At 36.7% G+C, this 23,289-nt stretch overlaps 1 protein-coding gene across 12 annotated transcripts in view; it reads left to right on the top strand.

Moving 5' to 3' along the window:
* Positions 1 to 23,289, top strand: part of ARVCF (ARVCF delta catenin family member) — a 291,281-nt gene that overhangs the window by 94,012 nt on the left and 173,980 nt on the right. For 7 of the 12 annotated variants that reach the window (XM_074887416.1, XM_074887415.1, XM_074887418.1 and 4 more), the window contains 2 exons: positions 13,731 to 13,796; positions 22,491 to 22,592. The exons of 1 other annotated variant lie outside the window; for it this stretch is intronic. The gene's annotated coding sequence lies outside the window, so the exon portion shown is untranslated. The remainder of the gene's footprint in view (positions 1 to 13,730; positions 13,797 to 22,490; positions 22,593 to 23,289) is intronic. 4 more of the 12 variants (XM_074887423.1, XM_074887427.1, XM_074887425.1 and 1 more) reach the window with 2 other exon arrangements.

The raw sequence follows: 23,289 nt of genomic DNA, 5'->3' as shown, positions 1-23,289 counted from the left end.
ACAGATCTCTTTTTCAGGGGCCAAAACATTTGTTTAGGATTTGAAGGTTCATGTGGCGTTGCAGCTGACAGACACATACTCTGTGCAATCCACGTGCAGCAAGGAACACGCCTACTTTTTTGTATGTGCTGCATTAATGTATAAGGAACATACCTATTTTAATGTCAGTTGCTGACTAGTATGTTCTCATCAGTTTCTAAACAGTACCTGTTACTCCTGTGACTTATTGGCAATGTTAATGAATAACCCAGTCAAAGCATGGATAGCAAAACAGGAGCCATAACTTATATGCGTAGATTTGTAAGAAAGAGAAGAATGGCTGGAGTTCAGGACAGTAATTTAAGAACTGAAAGACCTAGAAAAAAGAAGTAAATAGAAAGATCTGGGAAGACCTATAAGGAAGCTTATAGGCTTCCTTTAGAGTTTTCTACATTACTTCATTTTCTGTTTTACTTCAGACAAGTTAGTCCTAACTCCTCCACAGTGAGAATTTAGGTACCTAAAGAACTTGGTGAACTTAGGTCTGACTTTCTCTTTCTTTGATCTCCCAGTCTGCAAAACAATGCATTGCACTGCCTCAGAGGCAACACGCATCCCGTTGTGAGGATAGCCATAATTACAGATCACAAAGCAGAGTTTTGAGGAATGGTAGCCAAGTAAGTGGGTTTCTTGATTTTGGAAAAGCAATTCTTAACCTAACTGTTGTGACTGCTCTGAAAATCACCTGTCAAAGATACAGGGATAGATCACATTAATTGCTATTATAAGAATCACATTAGTTACCTGTCAAAGCAGTATATTAAGCATGATATGCCTTGCTTATGCCTTAAATTCTCGATTGACCCAATTAACATTATTAGTCATGTTTGAAGGTGGACAAAAACATGGGAGTCTTACAGAATTGGAGTATACCCTATAACATCCTGCTAGCTTAAATACAGTCAAAATAACGCATGTTTTCTACAAAGAATTTAATTATCAAATCCATTTAAAGTCTTGGCAGAGCACTTTGTCCAGCAGCATGGCCATTACTGTGATTCCATTCAACTTAATATATGCAAACCAGACAGTTTCAGTAAATTGCAGCAATAAAACTTTTGTTCCAGCAGCCAAGTTAATCATTTGACTCTTATTGGAATGGCTCTGTGTTTCCATGACAATTGGATGTGTTTATGATTGACACACATACAATTAAAATCTGCCCTTCAAAACTGTAAATTGCAGAGACCTAATGAAAGTTCAGCCATATTCTTAAACAACTTTTCATGAAAAGAATGTTAGATTGCGACTTTTACCAGCAAAGGTATTACAGTTTGTATGTCTCAACACCAGTGAACACAGCAGAGTAATATTAAGACTTATTGTGGCCTTACCTTAGATTTTGATCCCACCTAAATCTGGACTTTTATTCTCTTACTGATTTAAACCTCCATGGGTTTAGTGATTTCTTTTAATTAACATCTAGGGAGAAGTTATGTAGTTCTTGGACAATCTCATTTCCTGTTGCCTTCATCTAGAGCAGTGCATGGTTAACAGTTGGAGAGACTATTAGGTTTTTTTAATAATAAGGTTATGCATATACCAACTCTAATAAAATATATACTATAGCTTTACAAAAATTTACAAAAATTTATGGACATTTTTGTGGACAATTAAATTTAATTTAATAACATAAAATTCACTTTATGTTATTAAAACTCTGGTACTATTAATCAAAGTAAGTTAATAGCAGGGTTTCAGTGGAGAATGTATTTGCTTCTGTGCTTTCTTTTAGTGTCTGGGTGGCCTCTGGACACATGGAAGAATCTATCTCCCTTTCTAAGGGACCAAAAAAGTAAGACTTAGATGAGGCCTAGAGGGAATAGCAGCTTGTTTTATTTTATCATGGAGATGTATTTGCATTATATGAGCAGGTTAATATATAGAAGCTTTGCAGATTTGTTTTTCAGCCTACTCAGGGTGATTATGGTTTTTTGACATCAAGTAAAATATTATTTGTTCGTTCATTACAATTATTCTAGCAAGTTGCAGACAAATATATTGTGCAATTTTGCAAGGCTGATAAGGTGTCATTGTATCTGATACCAGACTGACAGGATCCATTTCATTTCTGTATGTTTTGAGATCTGAGAAGCACCTACAGCCTCTGACACTGTTGTGACTGGAAACCAAAATATCTTGCTGGTTTCCAAGGTACATGTATGAAATACATTTTCTTTTTCTAGAGAATAACTAGTCAAGCTGAGGTTTTTTGAGACCAGTATTTTTGGCCTCATCAGTCGTTTGCTTCATTTTCAATGCCACAGAAACCAGAGACATCACTGAATCATTCAGGAGGAATAACATAATGAGAGAGGAGAAATCAGGCATCCGAACATTCATGGTCTGCCACAGCCTTCTAATGATAGAGTCAGACTGGAAGCTGGCTTGCAAAGTCCCGCAGAAGTGTCGTGACTGTACTATTTGCAGTTGCGTAGCTGCTTACATTAAAAGGCATGCATTCAGATTAAAAGAACAGATGTGCAGCCATATTCTGTCTCTTAAATCTGAAGATTATAAATATTTAAGATGCAAATAAGACTTGTGTGGTAGAGTTATTGCTTCTGTATTTTTGACAGTTAGGCCTGTTCAGTTTTATCACACGGTGCTTGTTAAGAGGACACTGTCCAGGCTGGCAGAACTAAAATTAGATCTGCCAGCTTTTTTACTGCTTTGTGGTTTCCCGAGTTGTCTTACGCTCCATTCTGCCTGCTCCATTCCTGTGAACTTGAACTGTAATGAGCAATGTGCTTCGACAAAAAGGTTCTGTAAGGCACAATATCTCAATTACATCTGAGACCAGAGAGATCAAGAGTGCAGCATAGTGTATCCACACTTTCAAATGCTATGCCACTATTAGTTTCTCTGACCTCTTTTGTTCTTGTTTCATTTCTCTTTGTTTTGGGAGCAAAAGGAGAAAGGTTAAGTGGTACTGAAAAAATTATTCAACAGGTACATGAAATGTATACTGATAAATAGATAAATTTTAAAAGCAATGCAGTTCCACACTTACTAATCTTACCAGAAATGTTTATTAATCCTCCTAGCAACATGAATAGCAGGAACTATAGCACGGTGGAAATATATGTGAATTGTTTACCTGTTTCTTTCTCTTCTATTAATTACCTATTCCCTTTTCTGACCAAGTGGTAGCTCTGTAGGACAGACTGCATGTGTGCTTTCTTCACCGTTAACCTTATTTTCCTCGTTCTCCTGCTTGAGTGTGGTTTTTTTTCTGCTTGTTTTTCCTGTGCCTAGCCACAGAGAAAGTTCTCTGCAGTCATTATATCAGGTATCAAAAATATTATTTAATATTAATTAGTCTACTGCTACTTCATGCCTTCTAATATTTATCTAGGCAAGCTATCACAGCAGCCACATGGAACACATCCACTGAGAAGGATAAATACGACGATTCAGGCACTACTGACAGGCATACTGACAGTTCTCGGGTTTTAGTTCCAAATGCACTTTGGCACATGCTTCCATTGCCAGTTCACACTTGGCACTACTGCTTCTGTTTACAGTGGAAATGTGGGTCTCTTGAGCGCCTTTCCTTGCCAGTGTTTCTGTGTTCTTCCCACTCACAAATTTATCTGGTGGCAGCATGTTTCATTGCGAGGCTTTCTAGCATGTGCTGGATTCTTCAGTACTACCACTGCTGTGTTTGGTTGGTTAATTTGGCCTTTCAAAGGCGTCTTTGGTCTCTTGTTTGTGTCTCCACTAGTAACAAAATGAAGTATTTGGGACTCTGAGGTCAAGCTATCACTGAACTAGATTAACCAGTTTATTTAAATGCTAAGTGCTAAATTTCTAGTGATTTGAGTCTGCAGGTTTTAAAAAACAGGCAACTATTGAAATAAAACTTTTTTTTTTTTTTTAAAAAAACCAACCTGGCTTGTTGTACTCTCTCAGAATCCTAACACTCTTTCTTATTTAGGTTTTCTCTAGCACATCCCCCCCAATATTTATAGAAAAAGCAACAAGAATTTGCTTCAAATTAGCAAGATGTCAGAGTTATAGGAATATGATTTAAATTAATCTCCCTTCATTGGCTTTAAACATAAATATAAAACCATGTGGGTCTAAGAAATTGTTTCAATTTCTTTACAGTAGTATTGTAATAAATTTTCTGTATCAGAAGAGCTACAGTGAAAGCTATGAAAAAGAGATGAGAGCAGTCACCATAAAAAAGGAAACTATGGCAAAGCGAATAATTTTGCTTCAGAAGTGTCTGGATAACCAAATTCCTACTGCTTTCACATTTTAATCCTTTTAAAAGAAGAGGCTGAACTCTTTTCTAGTGTTTAAAGACCAGGTTAAACCCAACAGACTATTACAGTTCTATGATCCTTAAATTTATGAACGGAAAGCACTAGGAAACAAGCTATGTTAATAAATCTATGTATTTACCATGCTTCAATTAACATAAGATTGTACGTACTTACATAACCTTTTTGTGAATGTGGAAACACATACTTCTGGAAGCTAATACTGCACATTTTAGCTGCTCTTGTTTGTCCTGGGAATTGAAAAAACTGTAGCCAAGTATTTGAATAAGTTGGTGTATCTTTAAATAGCCTAAGTAATATGACTGCCCGGTAGCCTGAATGTGTTAAAATGAAGCGTACAGCTTGTAAGAGTTCTGGGACTTGAAATTCAAATACTGTTTGTATTTCCTTCTTCAGTAAGCTGCTTCCTTCTCTGCTTTGTGTGCGAATTCCCAGTTTGCTGGGAAATGTTACTGAGCTCTGATCTATAACTACAAATGATTGATTTCTTCTATCCTTAGATATTCTTCCTAGTCATCCTTTTTGCATTCATAGAGCAATGAGTTTGGTTGCTATTTATATCTTTCCCTGGCAATTGTTTTTCATTTTAAATTGCTACAGTACTTCACCTTTAATTTTCACTTTGCTTTATCAAAGCAATTTATATTAGTGATTTTAATCTGTGCTAATGTAACACTTTTGTGTGCATGACTGAGTAGAGATCCTACTTTTTCTCTTCATGTGAACGTCTCCCTTCAGGTCATCATTAATAAATAGAACTTACTAAATTATTTTTCAAGAAAGACAAATGGAAACATTGTTACACAATTAAATAGAATATACATAATGTTGTGTAAGTCAAACAGATGTGCTACACTTCTTCACTGTCACCCAGGTACAGATTTTACATCCTTGTGATTATACTAGCCAAAACCTCATTAGTAAAATCAATGCTTCTGTGGAACATAACATAAAATTATTAAAATGCCAGCACATCTGAAATAATCTGACTACTTGTACCTTTTGTTTTCCTAACCGTTTGTATGTAGTTTGTTAGTCTGGGAATGCTTGTTAGGTTTAGCTGCATACACATGCATCCACTTGATCAGTTTTCTGGAAGATGTCCACAAGAGTGCTGTGGATTCTGCAGGTTTGCTATGGGACTTCCACTTGTTTCAAGCTAGTTTTCTTGTTTAAAAAAAAAAATCCTTCTTCATGTAAATAACTAAGAGTTGGAGATGTGACTGAGCCTCACTCAATTGTCTGTCTTTCCTAGGCACGAGAGGAAGGCATCACTTCTGTGTTAAGGGTTAGTTTTGAAATCGGGAGATTGGCTTCTCACTCATGGCTCTGATCTTCAGCAAACTGTCATTCTTTGGGTGATTTTTCCAATCCTACCTGTATTTTAAATTTCTTTCTTTTAACTTTGTTAACATGTAATGGTAATCTATCTATGGCAGAAGGTCTTATGCCAATTAACAGGGGTTAGGTACCATTGTAACAATGACTGCTTTAAGTATTCTAGTTGTCGGCACCGACTAGTAAGACTGTTCAGTACAAATGCAGATTTATGGAGAAATACAGTTCTTAAGCTAGGCTACTGTATAATTTTATTCACAAAATATTGTTAGTTTTTAAGCTTTCTTTCAGGTTGTTTTTCTTCCATTTGGGCACAGAGAATGTGCTCAGAAAGAGCTGGACATTCTTCAAGTACATATTTTTGGTAAGAAATTTCCTAGCTTGACAAAATATCTGGTAGCTGCCTTTTGTTCAGAGTTGAGACCTTGCCAGCTTAATGCCAAGCCAGTAGATGTTAGCCACTGGCAGTCAGCACAGCATAATTAACATGCTAGACTGATGTCAGAACAACACAGAAACATCCGACAGTGTTGACTGCTGAGTGCTTCTGGTTATTGTAATCATAATGAAACTGTTACAGCATTGTGCTGCTTTATAACAGCTAATCTGTGATGTATGAGTACAGTAAGATATTAATTGTAAATTGCAGTTTTCTTTTTTGAGTTAAAATTGTCAACAAAGATTATCTTTTTAGAGTTTACTTCTAGAAATTCCAGCTTGCTTTAGGAAGTCCATGCTGAAGGAGTTATTTAAAGACACTCTTAACTTTATAGTCTGACTAATGAGTTTAAAACCCGATAGAGTAGCCGTGACACACATGTATTAAACTTCCTTTTTTTTTTTTTTTTTTTTTTAGGCAAGAGCTTTCTCCTCTTCATCAAAACATTTTCAAATAGGGACCAAATGGGAGAGCTTAGTTTATCAGTTCTTTTTGTCTACTACTTCAATTAAATATGACAGTGAATTGAATAGGTTGCCTCAAGAAATTCAAATACAAATTCACAGCTGGCATCTGCTGTATTTTGTGTCTTGCACTCAGTGTTGAAGTTGGCTATTCACCCACAAATTAAACAATTTGCTTCTTTCCTCTTCTCTCCCTTACTTTGGAGATTCCTCTTTTCTTATTTTCTCTCCTGGTCTCTTTTGGTGTCTTCTGTCCTTCTACTCTGTTTAGGCTGGAGCCTGCTGGTCCCCTGTGCAGGGACAATAACCTTCAATTAGGAAACCAATCTTGGAAGCCACTTCTCACCCTCCAGACTGTTAATTGGACTTCTTGATTGGTTAGGAAGCTGCATAACACTGAAGTTAAAAGTCTTCAATAAGCAAAGATCATTTAGCTTTTCGTGATTTTTATGGTTGGGGATGGCTGCACTGAGTATTTTTAAAACAACTTTAATGGTATTTATATCACTTGGAAACATTAAAATTATATTTCATCATGTAAATTCACTGTATAATATAGTTATTAATTAACAAGAATACAATTACTAGTACTAGTAACTAGAAACTGCTGTTTTACTTAGAAAACAGCTCTCCTGCAAAGCACATTTTTCAAATCTGAAATAATTCTTACACAAATTCATTGGTTTAATGTTAAGCTTACACTTGGAGTTGAACAAATTAGTATATAATGTAACATTTGGAAAAAAAAATTGTAAACTGTAAGAAAAGAAATGAAACCTATACTCAGATCTTATATAATGGTAAATTAATCTTACTGATTGACTCTTTGTGTCAAAATCTGTATTAAATGCAACATTCTTCAGCAAATATATTTGAAAGAGGAATGATTTTTCACTGCCAGTCCTTGTAAAATAAAAATGTTGTTTTGGGAGTTGTTACTTACTGAAATTTGTATATGGGGGGTGATTCAGGTAGGTGATTCAACCTAGATTAAAAAAATAAACTGGAATTTTATTTACAATCATGAACCTAAAGCTTTATCTCTGACATAACTCCATCACCAGCACCCGCCGTTCTTCTCGTGTTGTCCGTTATCGCTGGGGTTTGCTTGACACCCTGGAAGGCCCTACTTGCACTAGAAGCATATTGTGGGCCAGTATCTCACATTCTTGCCTAGCAGGAGTTGAGCTGAGGCCTATGAACCTAGCAGTAATTCAGCTAAAACCACTGAATCCTGCAGCGGCCCTTCAGATCTATGAAATGAAGATGATGACTAAGATTTCATTTTTGGTTAATCATATACTCACACACACACACAACTTCAAGGAACAAGAAACAAGAGCATATGAAGACACTCTTGGTGCTCAGTCAGTAAACTTCAGTGCTGTTGTCTTTGGGTTTTAAAGCAGCAGCTACAGGCCTAAATGTACAATTTCTATCCAGGCTGAAGAGTCATGGAAGCGACTACAGAACTGGGCCTGGTTTGCCTCGTGAGAGGAATTTCTCCCCTGGAGAATATAACCAGCTGCAACCAAAGCTACCTGCAGTTGTGAACTGTATTGACACTAATGTTGTATTATCACTAAACCCAGGATTTAATTATTTTTTTATTCTTTTCAAGGTTAAATTTCATTATAAATTTTTGGAAGGTCACCTTTGCCTCCCATTTAAAATGAACAAATTTATCCTGTTTCTATAATACATATAAGGTGACTTTGGTTACCCCATGAAAAGCTATCGTGTTCGACTGGGATGTCTTTAGTATACTGGAAAACAAAATTAGGTAATTCATCATCTAAATTAAATAAAACTCCATATTAGCATATAATGTAACAAAATTCCTTTTCAAAATTTGCATAAAAGGTGATCAAGTGCTGTGTTTTAATTTAATTGGGTGTGATGAATTCTTATGCATGTTAGGCTGTAAAATTTTACATTTTTTATAAAAGATGTTCAGCTACAATTTTATTGCTGCGTAAATTCTTGAAACACTGTTGTTGGCCAAGTCTCACTTACTACATATAAATGTAATATATATGTGCACCCGTGTGGTATTGGATTCTGTGTATACCTCCTTGTTTTTCCATTCCTAGATGTCTGTGTTTGTAATGAGAAATACTAGCAAAGTAGTACTAGGAGCTGTCAGCAGGTATAGGAAGATTATTAATAATTTAAATAATTATTATTATTTGTTAATTGGAAGAATATAATGCATTAACTTTAAAGAGTTATGAATGCATAATTCATGGCTACTTGGTGGATTTTGCAAATCTGTATGACATGATGGAAAACAAATCTTGGAAATACTGTCATTTAGGTTTGTGGCCATCAAGAAACTGCAGTTTTAATGCAACTTTTCTGTTTGATGTTTAGGAGTAAATCCTAGTCCTGTATTAAAACCACTAAACTATCTGGGCTTCTTATAAATATTAATTTACCAAATGCACAAAAGTCTGTGACATTTCCTTCGGTAGAAAGGATTAGCTTTAATTTTACTTGCTTGTATCATAGCACACTGAAGGGAATGACTATACACTGGCTTTTGTAGTTCTGTATTTCATAAATTTTCCTTTAATATGCCATGTCTTTATCAACACATTAATGTAGTCGAGGAAATAGGTGCATCTAGTTTGCCAAAATTAGTTCAGCCATCATTTCCTTAATAAATGATTTACATCACTGTTAACATGAAAGGACTTGAGCAACATTTTATAGGCTGTTGTACATTTTCAGTCCTGACATTTTAAAAAGCCACAGTTTTTATCTATGATATGTCTGTGCGCTGATGCATGGGCTCTTTACCGCTTTTGTAATATTTATATAAAATTTATTGGCAATAACTGCTATTACCCAGAGCATCTATTTTGAAAGGTCTGTGTATCTATCCATGTTGACTGAGCTGTTCAGAGGGCGTTTGTAACTTTCTGGGCATTTTGCCACTGCTTCTGTCCGAACTTTGTCCACGCTTGTATCAGCTGGTTTAGTTAATGGCTGCTTGCTTGATGTTAACATGCTGATTTACATTATAATTAAGAATGAGTAGGAGTTTATAAGGGAACTCAAAGCTCATAAGTAACACAAAAATAATGCTGCTTTAAATAAATTTCTAAAGATAATTAAGTGTAAATATTAGAATATCAAACAGCTTGTAGTTCGCCTCTTTTGATGGAAAGACTTATTAATGAGTGTACAGTGTTGGTGTTAAGTGTGTTGAGTGGTAGCTGTGTTTGTATCACATCTCTAAGTGGAGAGACCTCACTTCCCATGACTGTCTCATATGTTTTGATGCAAGTTGTGACAGAGTATATACCCACATACTGAATTGATTAATGTAGATACCTCATGTTTGCCATCTGATATCTTATGTAAAAGCAGAACTATGTTGTTAGTCAGAATATCCTACAGTCTTTTGTGAAATAAAATAGCAGTTTAGCAAATAAGGATATAAGGTGAAGGAAGAAGGAGCTTAGGGAAAAGAAATTCCTTTTCCTCATCTCCTTGTCTCTTTGTTAAGAGTAAGTAAATCACAGCAGATGCAAAATACAGCTCAAAGAATACTGTTCAGCTCTGCCTGTACTTCTGGTGATTTATCTGTAACAACGATGCTGCTGAGGAAAACATACTATTGGAGGGTGTGAGCTTCTTGCAGTCAATACAGACAAAACAAGGACTGACAAATTTAACTTGGAACCACATGAGCTCTTTCCTACTGGTCTCTCTTCCATTGGTGTAACTCTGTTAACGGAAGTGCTGTCTGCAATACACTGCTGTAAGGGAGAGAAACAAAAGTTCCTTAAGGCTGATTTTGGGTTGTAGGTCTGCGGTGAGGGCTGTAGCTGTGAGTCTGCAGGTAGTTTTTCTGTTACCAAATAAATTACATCATCCAAATTCTTTACTAGTTATTTTAGTGCCACAAATGCCAGAGAGAAGCTCATTTGAGTGACAGAAGGAGCCAAAGATAAAGGCTTTTCATTCATGGTTTTGGCAAGATTTTACAGTCCATGCTTATAGTAGTATTGCAGCTGAATTAAAAAGTAGTCTGCTTGTCTATCCACACCATTTCATTGTCTCTATCACTTATTTTGGACTTTACTACTTGCCTCAAACTTGGCAGTTTTAATTGCACCTATTTCTGTGCACAGGCGAGGAATCCATGCAGTGCCACAGAATGCATTTCATCAGCGGTTTTGTGTAACGCTGTCTCCACGTCACTAATAAGCAGGCTAGCGCAGTGTGAAGCAAAGGCCAAACAAGTCCACTGAATTCAGTGGGTTTACCCATGCTTTACCTGTCCGAAGACTGCTCACACAACTGACTGCACAGTAATAATTTTCAAGAACTGAGTGCATGTTTAGAAGCTTTTTGAATAAGGGACCAAGAAAGTGTGATGAAGTATGATGAGTGTATTACCAGGGCAGTCTAGGCCTAGTGGATGATGCAAAATAAGACATTAGAAAAAAAAATGGTAGGACAGATAGCTACATTACATTCCATTATGCTGTTTGTGTAAAAATACTGATCTCAGTGCCGCATACAGTTGCGATGTTGCAGCATCAAAATTTGTCCCTAAGCTTTCCTGTAGTTCAATAAGCTACTCACATTCTCACCATGTTAGAAAAAGTTTTAATAACTAATTATGTTCATTGGAGTAGGAAAAGAACGAAATGGTGGTTGAGATGCAATTGTGGAACTTGCTGAATGGCAAGAAATTGCTGATAGATGTTTTACTTTCCCATGCATTTTGCAATGTCAGTGTCTTGATGTTCTGTTAAGTTCCTTATTCTGAAAATATTTATCTTAATTAGTTATTATAGCTAGAGACTAATTGTCTAATTTCATTTTTTTAGTAATTTTTTGGCAACCAAACATAAAACTGCTCAGAATCTCTTAACAGTGTGGCTGGGGTAATTAGTTACAAGTCAGAGATAACAAGCAATTTGAAAAGGCATTACAGGTTTTTCTCCACCTTTCTCATCTGAGAGCCGTAAGAGACTTGATTAAAATCAGCAATAAAAGTATATCACTGGAATGAAGCAGCATTTTTATAATGAAGTACAGGTGTTTTATTAAATGTCATGTGGTCCAGGCTGGTGGGTTTTTTCCCCTGTCCCACTACCCTGCAGTACAGGTCATATTATCAACTGCACAGCAACCAAGGGCTGAAAAAGGGACTTTGCAATCTAGCTGTGAGCCTCAGCAAGCTCCAGGCTTCCCAGGATTTTGGGCTGAAGCTCTCAGCTGGCATCAGACAATATAAACCAACACTTGGTCAGTTAGACTGCACCCATGTGAATATGATGAGAACAGCATGGTCTGTCAGCGTTAGCTGATCCAGTTGTTTGCCATAACCCAGAGAACACATTAGGGACTGTCACCTTCAGGACTTGGTAGAATAGTGCCAGTCTTGCAAGAGGAGGTAGCCCATGTGGTTTTGAATTACTGTCACAATTTCTGCTGACCCATCTCTGTTTTATCCACAGTGTGGGTGTGTTGTATTGGCAACGCAGCCTCCTCCAGACTTACTTTGATCATCTATTCTTATCTTACCTTACTGCTAAAATTTCTGGTTGCACAAGGTATTGAATGTTTTAACAAAAAATTCTGCTTAAAGAATAAAATGAAACTATTAGATTTGTATTGAAAAGACAAGTAGTTTTTTCTTGATAATCAACATTAAATTTCAGACTATACAAACGTGATTATCACTAGAACACCACGGGTAATAGTGTGGGTGTTTATTTTCTGAAGTACCTAATACCTCATGATATTTTATATATATATTTTAATGAGACCTTGTGAAGTAGGAAAATGCAGTTTCTTCCCACATTATATGATAAGAAGGTGAAATAGCCCACAGCCATACCTGAAGGCTATAGAGGATCTGGGTCTTACCCAGGATGTCCCAAGTCAAGAGAAATGCCTTAGGCTGCTTGTCTTCTTGACTCAGAATCAACTAAAAGAAAAATATAGGTGGAAAAGAAGGAAGGAAGAATCAAGCAAAGTGTTTTTTCAGTAGCTTTTGCCTGGTCCAGGTGACAAACATAAATTATGTATTATTTTTGGCTTAAAAATGGAGAATATTTTAATAAAATACATAAAATTAGCCTACTTAGAGGAGGTAGTCATATTCTTGTTATGAGACAAAAACTAGAAGAAATTAGGCTTTAAAGCAGCCCTCATTTTACACCAGAGATGTATAATTTTGTTTTAGCACCTGTTTGGTTACAGTGAGTCTGCAGGGTTGAAGTGTTTTTCCTTACTGACCACTGATATATTTATTTGGCCTTACTGTACCTTCCAGCCAAAAGAGGAGCAGAGGGGAAGAGTCTAATGATGAAACCATGTTGCAAGCTGGAAGTGGAAGGGTAGTGGCAAGGATGATCTGCAGGAATTGTCTACTTGAAATGTTCTTGGTCTCAGAAAGAGAGGAGGAGACTGGGAATCGGAGACATAGGATCCTATTTGTAATCTGTATGAGAAATTTCTAGGATAAAAAATGCTGTAATGGGAATACTAATGGAAGCTCAAACAAAAAATGAGATGTTGAAAAATGTTGAGCTCTTTATGGTGAATTTCAAAGGTGAATGTCTTCCTGCCCTAATTTCTCTTATTTCCTGCTGCTAGAAGAAAAAATGTCAAATGGGATGAGGTGTATTTATGTAGCCACAGCTGACATTTTTAGAGGCACTGGATGGTATTTAGACCTGGATGACTGAAAATGCTGTGGTGTATGGTCATGAAGGAAACATTTTTGGCTTTTAAATCTGTGAATCAATGTGAAATTATATATTGGATTAAATTCTAAGTTTGGAAACGTTTGATATATGCACATATGGCTGGCACTGGGACAGAAGTGAAGAGGATTGGAATAGCTAGTTAGCCAAACAAGCTCTTCTTTTGGAGTTTACTTTCTATACTCCAGTCCTATGGGATTTTCTTGGGGTTTCAGATGATGGTGGAATAGATGTTGGAAGCAACACTTTTTTTGTACACCAGCATGACTCAGGAAGGGAAGGGAAACCAAGGGGAGATACAACCAATAGATTTCCACTGTATTATGTAAATGTTATCAATTATTTTAAAATGATCCCCTCTTCCTACTTGCCCTGGATGGAATAAAAATGTCTTTTTTGTTATGTTTCTTTGTTTCTTTGACAGAGTTATCATCAAACCAAGGGAGAATTTCTATCTTAAAGCTACTACAAGAAGGGAACACTATAAAAGGTATTGTGTTTCTGTAGTTGCTCACCAAGTCTCTTGAGTATTTTGCTGCTTTGTCATTATGTATGTTCTTAAATCATTGTCCTTTTATTTTTTTAAATTATCTTTACACCTCTCAGAAATCATTCATTTGCATGTTATTGAAGGCCCACTAAAATTTGTTTTAAAATAGTGGTAGAATGGTTGAGGAGCAGAAAGAAGGAAATACCCATGATAAATCTTAGAACTGTGAAACTAGGACAAGAACCTCTGTAATTCTGTATTGTGTTGGGAGCTGAGGCACTGGCAAGGGTAAAATTCAAGTGCTAGCTGAGGAAAACAGGGATGACAATTTTCTCTTTTGTGGCTTCACACCATCTCCAATCCATGTCTTCCTTCTTCTTCTACCATGGAAATCGTCATTTAGTTTCATTCTACCCCTGACAGAGCAGGGAATGTCTCTTACTGTGTGACTTCTTCCTACGGCCACATTTACAGCAGGTGGACTCTAAGCATTCGCTTCCTATCCTGTTCTCAGTTTGTGCTCGTGCTTTCCTAAGGTTTTGCTGTACCTGAACAAGCTAGATTAAAGGCTATGGTTATGCCTTGCATCCCACCTCTTTCTGCAGTAAGGGTCATACTTTTAAGATATCTTCCTCTCTCCAATCCCTCCCTGCCAACTATGTCTTGGTCTTTCTTGAGATCAAAAGGCCAGTTCTCTGGTTGCTTAGAGAATGACCACAAACATTTTCAGCTGCTGTGAATTCACCTCAATACTTTGGTGTGTCTGTTCTAAATCAGGGGGCTTGGTGGTGAATAATGGGATTAAATATTAAAGTACTCTGTTGGGTTTTTTTGTGAAATATTACTCTCTTCTGTGTACTGCTTTATTTTTCTCAGTGTAGGTGGATTATAGTTTTAGCCAAGCATTCTTCAAAAATAATCCTCTGAATAACAAGTATCATGTTACTGATTTTTGTGAGTTCTTTCAATTTTCATTTGATAATTTTTAGATTAAACATTGTCCCTTATATGTCAAAACTGAAAGTGTATATAGCCCATTTAAAATTTGAAAGCTGTTTGTAGGAAGGATTCTCAACAGAGTTTACATTGTATTTACTGTCTGAATACTTACCTCTGTTACTTATATAGTCTTAATGAAATGATTTAAAAGTGTTTATTATACCTGGAATACTTTCCTATTTATACAGTGCAGGATTTTCATTTTGATATAATAGAGGGAATTTATTTTAAATATTTGAAGTGGGTAGACAGTTAAAGCAAAATTATTATTTTTCCCACTCAGCACAGTTAACAGCAGAATGGTTATTAAAAAGGGACATTTGAATGGAAAGTTGGTTCTTGGAGCAGATCTTCAGTGATCTGGAAGAAATATTTCTGCTTCCAAATAACTGTAATTAGACACTAGTGATAAGTGCATTCCTGGAAAGAAGAAATATTGATGGGTGATATAAGCTACAAAAAGTATTAAGATTTAGTCAAAGATACAGAAGTAGGATAGCCTTGGAAGGGGTGAGGTCAGTGTCTAACTATAGCCATGTGGAAGAAAATGATCCGTCCAAAAGACAGTTGATAGTGACCCCCTAAATCCAATACTTTCCACAATTCTTACTGATGTTCAGATCAGAGTCAACCTCAGCACAGAAGATGTAGTTTATATGTGGTAGTTGTCCAGTTGAAATGGAGGCTTATGATGAGGTCAAATTCAGAATAGGTTTCATAAGCAGGAGAAGAGGGGTAGGGAAAAGGGGGAACCCCTGGGGGTTCAGTATGGGTGTTGGTATGTTGCCAGTTCCAAGGCTGTGGTGGCCTCTGCCACCTTCATACAGAGCAGAAAGGAGACACCGCATCCCTGTACTGTGCTGGCAGCTGTAGGGTGGCTGACTGATAGCAAGCTGCTTGACCGTGTCTTTGGAGCCACTAATGGAAGAAAGTTGCACAAAAATTTCCCTAACTGATACGAGAAACAGTCAAATTATTCTAACTGAAGTTTTCCTAAAAGAGAAAATCAGCCTGAAGGAAATATCTACCAGGGAAAACTTCAGCCCAAATGTTTAAATTTTGATAGAGCTACAGGCCAATGAATAGAAAGCTCTTATAATAAAGATATGAATCTTAGTTGTGAAAATTGCTACTTGCAGTGATGTAATAAAAATAATTTTTGATAAATGTATGAATGTAACACTTTGCAGACTAAGTACAGCACTACATTTCTGTTTCATGCAAGATCTAAATGAGTGAAGAACGCTTGAGTCTGGACTAATCAATGGGGTTACTGTGGCATCTTGATTTACCCAGTGATATGAATAAGACATGTCCTGAACATTATTCTCTGAAGACTATTTTGACTGTCAGTTTAACCCCAAAGAAGCCAGTATGCTTGGCTAATAGGATAGAAAATGCTTCTGAGTGATAAAGACTTCTGCTTTGAAGATTCAGCAGTGTCTTGCACCTGAAAAAAGAGAAGTTGGCAGTTCTTGTGATACTGTTTCAGCCCCTCAAGCAGGCAGCAACGCTCTGGAGCAGGACATTTTTGTGCTGCGTAACTAAGACTGTTCTGTTGAGGTGTTACGTGCCAAAATCCATCATACAGAATGATGAGTCTCTCTGAGACTGTCATTAAAATGTATCTGTTTTTCCTGCCTTTATATGTTTATGCATGAACTGGATGATTATTCAAGACATCAGATGAGCTAAATACTTTTATTTTGCTCAGATATTATTTATTAGTTCTCAAATACATGCTTGCTTTGTAACACTAAAAAGCTGTGGTGTTAGTCAGCACAAACTTGGATTCCATCCTAAACTTACAAGGGTAAAATGAACTTGGATTGCATTTTAAATTTACAGATGCTGAAACAGTGAAGGGTATATCACTGCCATCTTTGAATCTGCACATACAATTGCAGAAAGCAGAGCTTCAGTTTTGGTCTAACAGAGTAGGTTCACTTAGTGCCCCAGGCTTCCAGATTTAGCTTGGTGAAAAAAAAACTTGATTTAGAATGAGACAGATGTTACTGGAGAGAATTAGAGCTATTGGGCCTCATTCTGTTTCTTCCCTCTTTTTGTATTGCTTTAATCTCCTCTTCATTGATACTGTTCCTGGTTTAAAGCAATTTAAGGTTGAAATCTGGTTGTTTGTAATGAGAGAGGTTGAAATATGGGAGAGTAATGCAGTAGGATTGGTTGGTAAGCAGCTAATAAAATTCATTTGATGTAGTAGCTTCAAGAATTAAACATGAATTATCGACATTTTTTTCTCTCCTGTTTATACTAATGTTTTCAATTCCCTAGTGGAACAACAGAGCAGCCACACAACCCACTAGATATGACTGAGAGTTAAACAAGACACACATTTAGAAAAACAGGAGAGGGTTTTCTGTTTTGATTTTTCTTCTGAAAGCAGTAAGAAAACCACAGGGAGGATGCTTGCTCTGAACACTTCAGAGCTGTGATTTTAAATTTTTTTTTCCTAGCAATGCCGGTTTGTTTATTGGCATAAAATGCTATGGGAGATATTAAGTATTTGATTCAGATGGGTTAAAAGATCTGTTTCCTTTTGATGCATTTATTTGCATTAATCTTAAAAGTCGTAATTGGAAATGCCCTCATAAACCCTGAGATTCGAGCCCTAGAATTAAAAAACATTTGTTATTACCCAGGAATGTAGCTGTGCAGTTTTATTAGCCTTTCTTCTACTGTAATCTATGGATCTCATTTAGCTGCATGCAGCCCTTTTCTTCTGAAACATAAAAGGAAGGAAATCTCTCAATAGCCTGAAATCAAATTATCTCTCTGTGTTAATCTGCATGTAAAACACCCAAGCCCACTTCTTTAAAGGAAAATAGTTTTACTGATAAGCAAAGCTAGATTGTGTGCTTTGGATACAAGAATTAAGTGGATTTTTTTTTTTTTTTTTTTTTGTCTGCAGAGTACTATTTATAGCACCAATTAACTCCTCATGGTTGGGATAAGTCATTTGACACATCTGTTGCTGAGTTTAAACACTCACTGTTCTGTGGGGTCACAGTTGGATTTTTTTTTCCTCTTCTCTCAAACTGTGTAGTGAAATGATGATTTTCTAACTAATGGCAGTTAGTTTAAATACACTGTCTACTGACACCGTTATTGTAGTATTTGGAATAGATGAGTCAGGCTGTTGGTGTACCTAGCTGCATAGCTGACCTGATCTTTGTTGTTTGCCATTTTGTTATTTATTTTATCTGTTAGAAGATAGCACAATAGTATCTTTTACAAAAGAATTATTATGACCATCTGCAGGATTTTCCAGCCTTGCTGTAATATTTCAGTTACTCCGTTTTGCCAATGAAAAACTGGTCTGGCTATGGAAATTGCTGCCTACCCACTGAGTCTCTTGTTCCTGTTTTGTGAAACGGAGATTTAATGCTTGTAAATATATGGCTGTTCTCAGCTGTAGTTCCTCACATACAGACAGTTTCAAACTGCATTCCTGTCAGTAGCTTTTCTCTTAAAATGGAAGCCCTTTTACCAAAACTCAAAACATCTAGAAGCCAAGGAAAATGAGGATACTTGTATATTGTTTAGTGAAATCTTTTAAGTATTCTGTGGAAGTAATTGCATAAGGTATATAACAGTTTGTTGATGTGATTGGCTTATTCTTGGCCAAATTGGATTGTATATTAATGAAGCCAAGCTTTAAAATACTAGGGGAAGAAATAGGAGCGAAGTTATGACCTATGCTACTTTTGATCTTTATCTTTTTCTCTTTCTCATTGAAATAGCCCTGTTCTAAGAATAGATATATTGATTTTTGGTGGCTCTGCTTGCAAGGTAGCCTCTACAGTAAAGGAAGTATTTCTGTTGAAAATTACATCAGACACAGTCCATCCATACAACCCTATGCAGACAACAATGCCTTGATAGTTAATTTAATGCCTGATACTATCTAGCAGTCACATAAGCTGCTTGAGGTTTTCTTTTTCCTAGCTGCTTGGAAGACAGTATTCTAGTAAAATGGTTATAGTGGAATTTTCTACTCAATAGAAGTTTGCACAGATTGTTTCTGCTCACAGTAGAAGCACAGCAGCTAAAGTGTGTATTGATGTCAGTGAGAATAAGATTGGGGTCAGAGGAAGTGGTGGAGCTTGGTACATACAGCTTCTGCTAAGAGCAGCTATGAGAATACTTGGAAACCTGAATATACATGAATCAGAGAGGGACCACAAAGTGCAATCCATTATTTTTAAGTAGAACTCCTTATTGATTTCAGTGGGAGAGACCTTTGAAAAATCAATGACATGCAGCAGCTTTAGGATGCAATGACATGTGTTCTAGGGTGTTAAAGTGATCAGCCTATGAACTAATCAAGCTGGTAGCAATCATGTTTCGAAAGTTCCAAGGCAGAAGAAAAGGTGTCAGAGGTTCAAGAAGCAGCAAATTTACTATTCATATTCTAAAAGAGATAGCAAAGTATGATCTTGCTCATTCTAGCTTTTAACTTCCAAGCTGCATTTTATTTCTACAGAAAAAGAAAAAATATAAAGGAAAATATAAGAGTTTCTGGGGATATGTAAACATAGGCCTGTTCATTATAATGTGCAATATTAAGCAAATTGCTGAAATCCTAGAAATATTCTGAATTTTTCTATGAGATTTGTGCACATCATTCAACTGGTTACTTCAGACTTGGCTTCTTATACGGGATGTCGGGGGGGAGTGCTGTCTTCCAAATGCTACCCAACTAAAGTATTAATGATGCTGATATTTTCATGATCTTGGCTGAGTTGTCAGAGTTAACACTTACTGAGATAGAACAATAGCAAGGGATTCTGTTACATCCGAATTCAGCAGACACATACTGAAGTCAGAATTCAACCATCTCTACCTTGTTCAGTCTTTTGATATTTACAAGATTTTTAAAAAAACTATTCTGCCTAGACATTCATTTGAGAATATATGGGGAGTGCTTGTTTACACAGAGAATTTACAGTGCACAGTGTGAATTTATGGACTATCACATACCCCATTAAACCCTACTGTGGACACTCAGTAGGTGTGAGGTAACATGATGCCACTTCTCCTGTGCTGTTTTATGCTTAATTAACGCAAACACTGATCTTTGAAGGAAGTGTGGCATAATGAGTGCTCTGTGATGGAAGAGTTCAGCTTACTCAGTGTAGACAAGTTCTTAGGTCCTGGAGAGCAAAAGCTCTGCTTCAGAAAGGTGCCGTTATGCTGTTCTGGTCTATAAATGATAAATCCCAAGGAGAAATGGAAATTTTTTTATGTTGGGTAAAAGTAATCACAGACTAAAACATTTACTTTAAAATTTGCTTTTGTAAAAATATTTCAATTTGAAGTTTAATGCATTACTGAATTATTTATGGTACTATATGTATGCAGTTGTTAGAAAGGTGTTCTGTATTGCTCTTAATTTATTTTCCTTTCCATTTGGGAGTACAGTATAACAATTGAAATGTATCTTATTAGGGAAATAAAGCTACAGTATAATTAAAGCTATGTAGGCACACTGTATCACCATGCCCTGAAAACACTGCATGAAATTTTGGAAGAAAAACCCAAAAAATTCCTAGTAGCAAACTGCTGAAGTGAGGAATCGTTACTGAAGGGAAACTGTGGAAAGACAACTGGTGTCATTAAAACATGCACGGTTAATCCACAAGAGAGATTGTATTAGATATAAGAAAATTCTGTATTCTTTTTTGCTGAGAACTGTGTCTTTTGTAAGTTAATACAATATGATTTCAGTGCTTTTAACTAAGAGGTTAATTAAAGTATTAATTTTTAAATGGACTGGGAACACTTATGGTAAGATTGGAGATCCTATAGTGCTGCTGACCAGAGCCAGTTCTGTAGTGAGTGAAGTGTTGGAACTGTATTATGCGTACAAAGATGTATGTGTGTTTGAATTCTTTTGCTGGTGTTGCCTAACCCAGATCAGAGTATGATATTCTGCAAATTTGTTTGCAGAGTTATTTCTACAAAATGATTCCTGATGGATGATTGGATGAAACTTCCTACTGATGTAAAACCTCAAATATTACACACTGACATTTTTTCTGCAATAATAGAACTGGTGGGCTGCAATGTTCATTGCTGTGTCCCTAAGATCCAAAGTTCCTTCTCAAGGGGTTTTCCTGTTAGCATTTCCTCTGCTCTTGTTCCTTCCCTAGTTTAAGCCTTGTTTCACAGACTGCTTCTGTCCAAAGGAACAAAAAAACCCTGACCAGCTTTTTTTTTGTTTCTTTTGACACACACACAGTATGTCTGTCTGTGCCTATGAGAGAACTATATTGAAATAGCTTTCTTTGTGAATTCCTCATTGCTATTCATTGGTGGAGATTGTCACGTAAGGTTCAAATTAGAACTCAGTCAACCAGAGCAGCAACGAGAGGAGCCAGGCTTAAGATAGATTTTGCAATAAGGTCTGAGAAGCAGTTTATTTGGAATTTGTTATGTGTAATATATATATATATATAAATACATCTCTATATAAAAAAGAATATTTTATTTTCCAAAGTGTTGCCTTTTGTCTGTAGAAACTGAATTATCCTTAATTTATTCCCTCTGGTCAGTTACTTGAGAATTAGTCTTTCTCTCATTCTGCCTCCTGACTTTCATCTTTGGGCATATCTTTGCACCATTTTGTTATATCTAGTAAGTTTTGAGCATAAAATTTACTTCTGTTAGTTTAAGAAAAACAAGTTTTCTGGCGTGATGGTCCTGTGCCCTTTGAGATTGGATCCATGCAAAGAAAGGATCATATTTCTGGTAACTTGGCTGAAACACAAGAAATTGTGTTTATGCTGGCTTCAGGAAGGCAGACAGTACCTGGTCAAGCATAAAATTTGCTGGGGCAAAATTACGCTCTGAAAATGTTCTAAAACATTTGAACCAGCAAAGTGAGTTTGTACTGGCTCTGCATTTCATGCCATGTGGTTGCAGCATTTTTGATGTGGTAGTAGCTTAAAACTGGATATACTGCTTCACAGAACCATGCCTTTGCGAAATGGATTCTGTTCTGTACATTCTCCAGCAAAAACAGGTACTAAATTTGCAGTCGCTGACCCAGAGAAGTTTTGGTGCTAAATGTTTTAAGACAAAACAAGTCGGAGATTTGCAGAGCTACACAGATGACCTAATATCCCAAAACCTACTTTCACTTGGGTTTCATATAGGATTAGGTTACAGACAGGTAGACCCAACAAAGTGGCTGTAAGCCACTGTGCAGTGTGCATCTTTTGGAAATGAACGTACCCTAACAGGTGTCTATGAAACGATCTTCGGGGGCTCATACATCAGACATGGGGCCTAAAATTGTGTGCCTAAATAATTAATTTCTGAGAGCATCATGTTATGTTTCTGTGGTTTAAAATGTTTGGCTACAATATCCAGTTTTGTAACATTCAAGATCCTCATTCCAGTCCAGAGTTTTTCCTGATTTAGGTCATTAACAGTAAGTCTTATGGGAACATGCAAGTATTCATCACTGGTAACAAATCAGATAAACCAGGTGTTTTTTTTTCCTTAGGACTGGCTTCTCTGAATATTGTTTCTTCTTCCTCCAAGTTAGGAGAAAAACAGTATAATAAATAATTTACACGACATAGTGAGGAGATCCAGGGAGATGACTGTACAGAAGAGGCTGTAATATACCTTATTAACTAACTGTCTTCTATTTCCTCTCTCTTGCAGCTGGTTCTGCTTGAGGCTGCTCTCCTGCTTTGTCTGTACTTCTCTAGTCTTAGTGGGTGATGCCAGAGCAGCTCTAATACTCAGAGCCCAGTAAGCCACTAGGTGTGTATTGCTTGCTTTTCTCTGCATGATTTCCGATACTGCATGGGGCAGAACAGTCATTTTATGCTACTTATCTCTTGTGGCACTTCAGGGTGAAAATATAATTAGCATGCGTTATGCTTCAGTTCCACAGATTATTTAAGCCCCATTTTTGCTTTTATTCTAATGGTTTTCTTCCTTGTAGAAGCGCATAGCTAATGTTCCCATGCATGCTTGCAGGCCTTCATGTTTGCTCCTACAGCTGCTTATTTGCTGTATGTACAAGCTTCTTGTTGCTCATCATATTACCATCTTTTGTCAGCAGGCCCTAGTAGACTTGGATTGGGCTGGGAGAGAGTGATAGTGGGACAACTATGCTCAGTATTCAGACTGTTAGACCCAAGAAATCTCCTGTGTGCCCCAAGAGCCACTTTCACTGAGAGAAGCCTCTGTGATGTTCTGTAGCTGACTGGTGGACAGTGATCTCCTCAAACGCAGCTCACTGAAGTATCTGATTGCCTTTGGCAGGCAGAATACTTTGAAAAGTGCAGGGGATTTGAGGTTCTCAATGACTGTTAGGATTTAGGTGCTTAAATCTCCCAGAACTTGACCCCTCTTAATCTCAAGGGCTTTTTAAAAACTCTTGACTATCAGCTACATCCTATATTAGCAAAATTAGCATGCAGAGTTAACTCACTTTTTTGCAGAGTGCCAAGTA

This window comes from Strix uralensis, chromosome 17, assembly GCF_047716275.1.
Source record: "Strix uralensis isolate ZFMK-TIS-50842 chromosome 17, bStrUra1, whole genome shotgun sequence".
Lineage (NCBI taxonomy): Eukaryota > Metazoa > Chordata > Aves > Strigiformes > Strigidae > Strix > Strix uralensis.
This window is presented reverse-complemented; position numbering and strand designations above follow the sequence as displayed.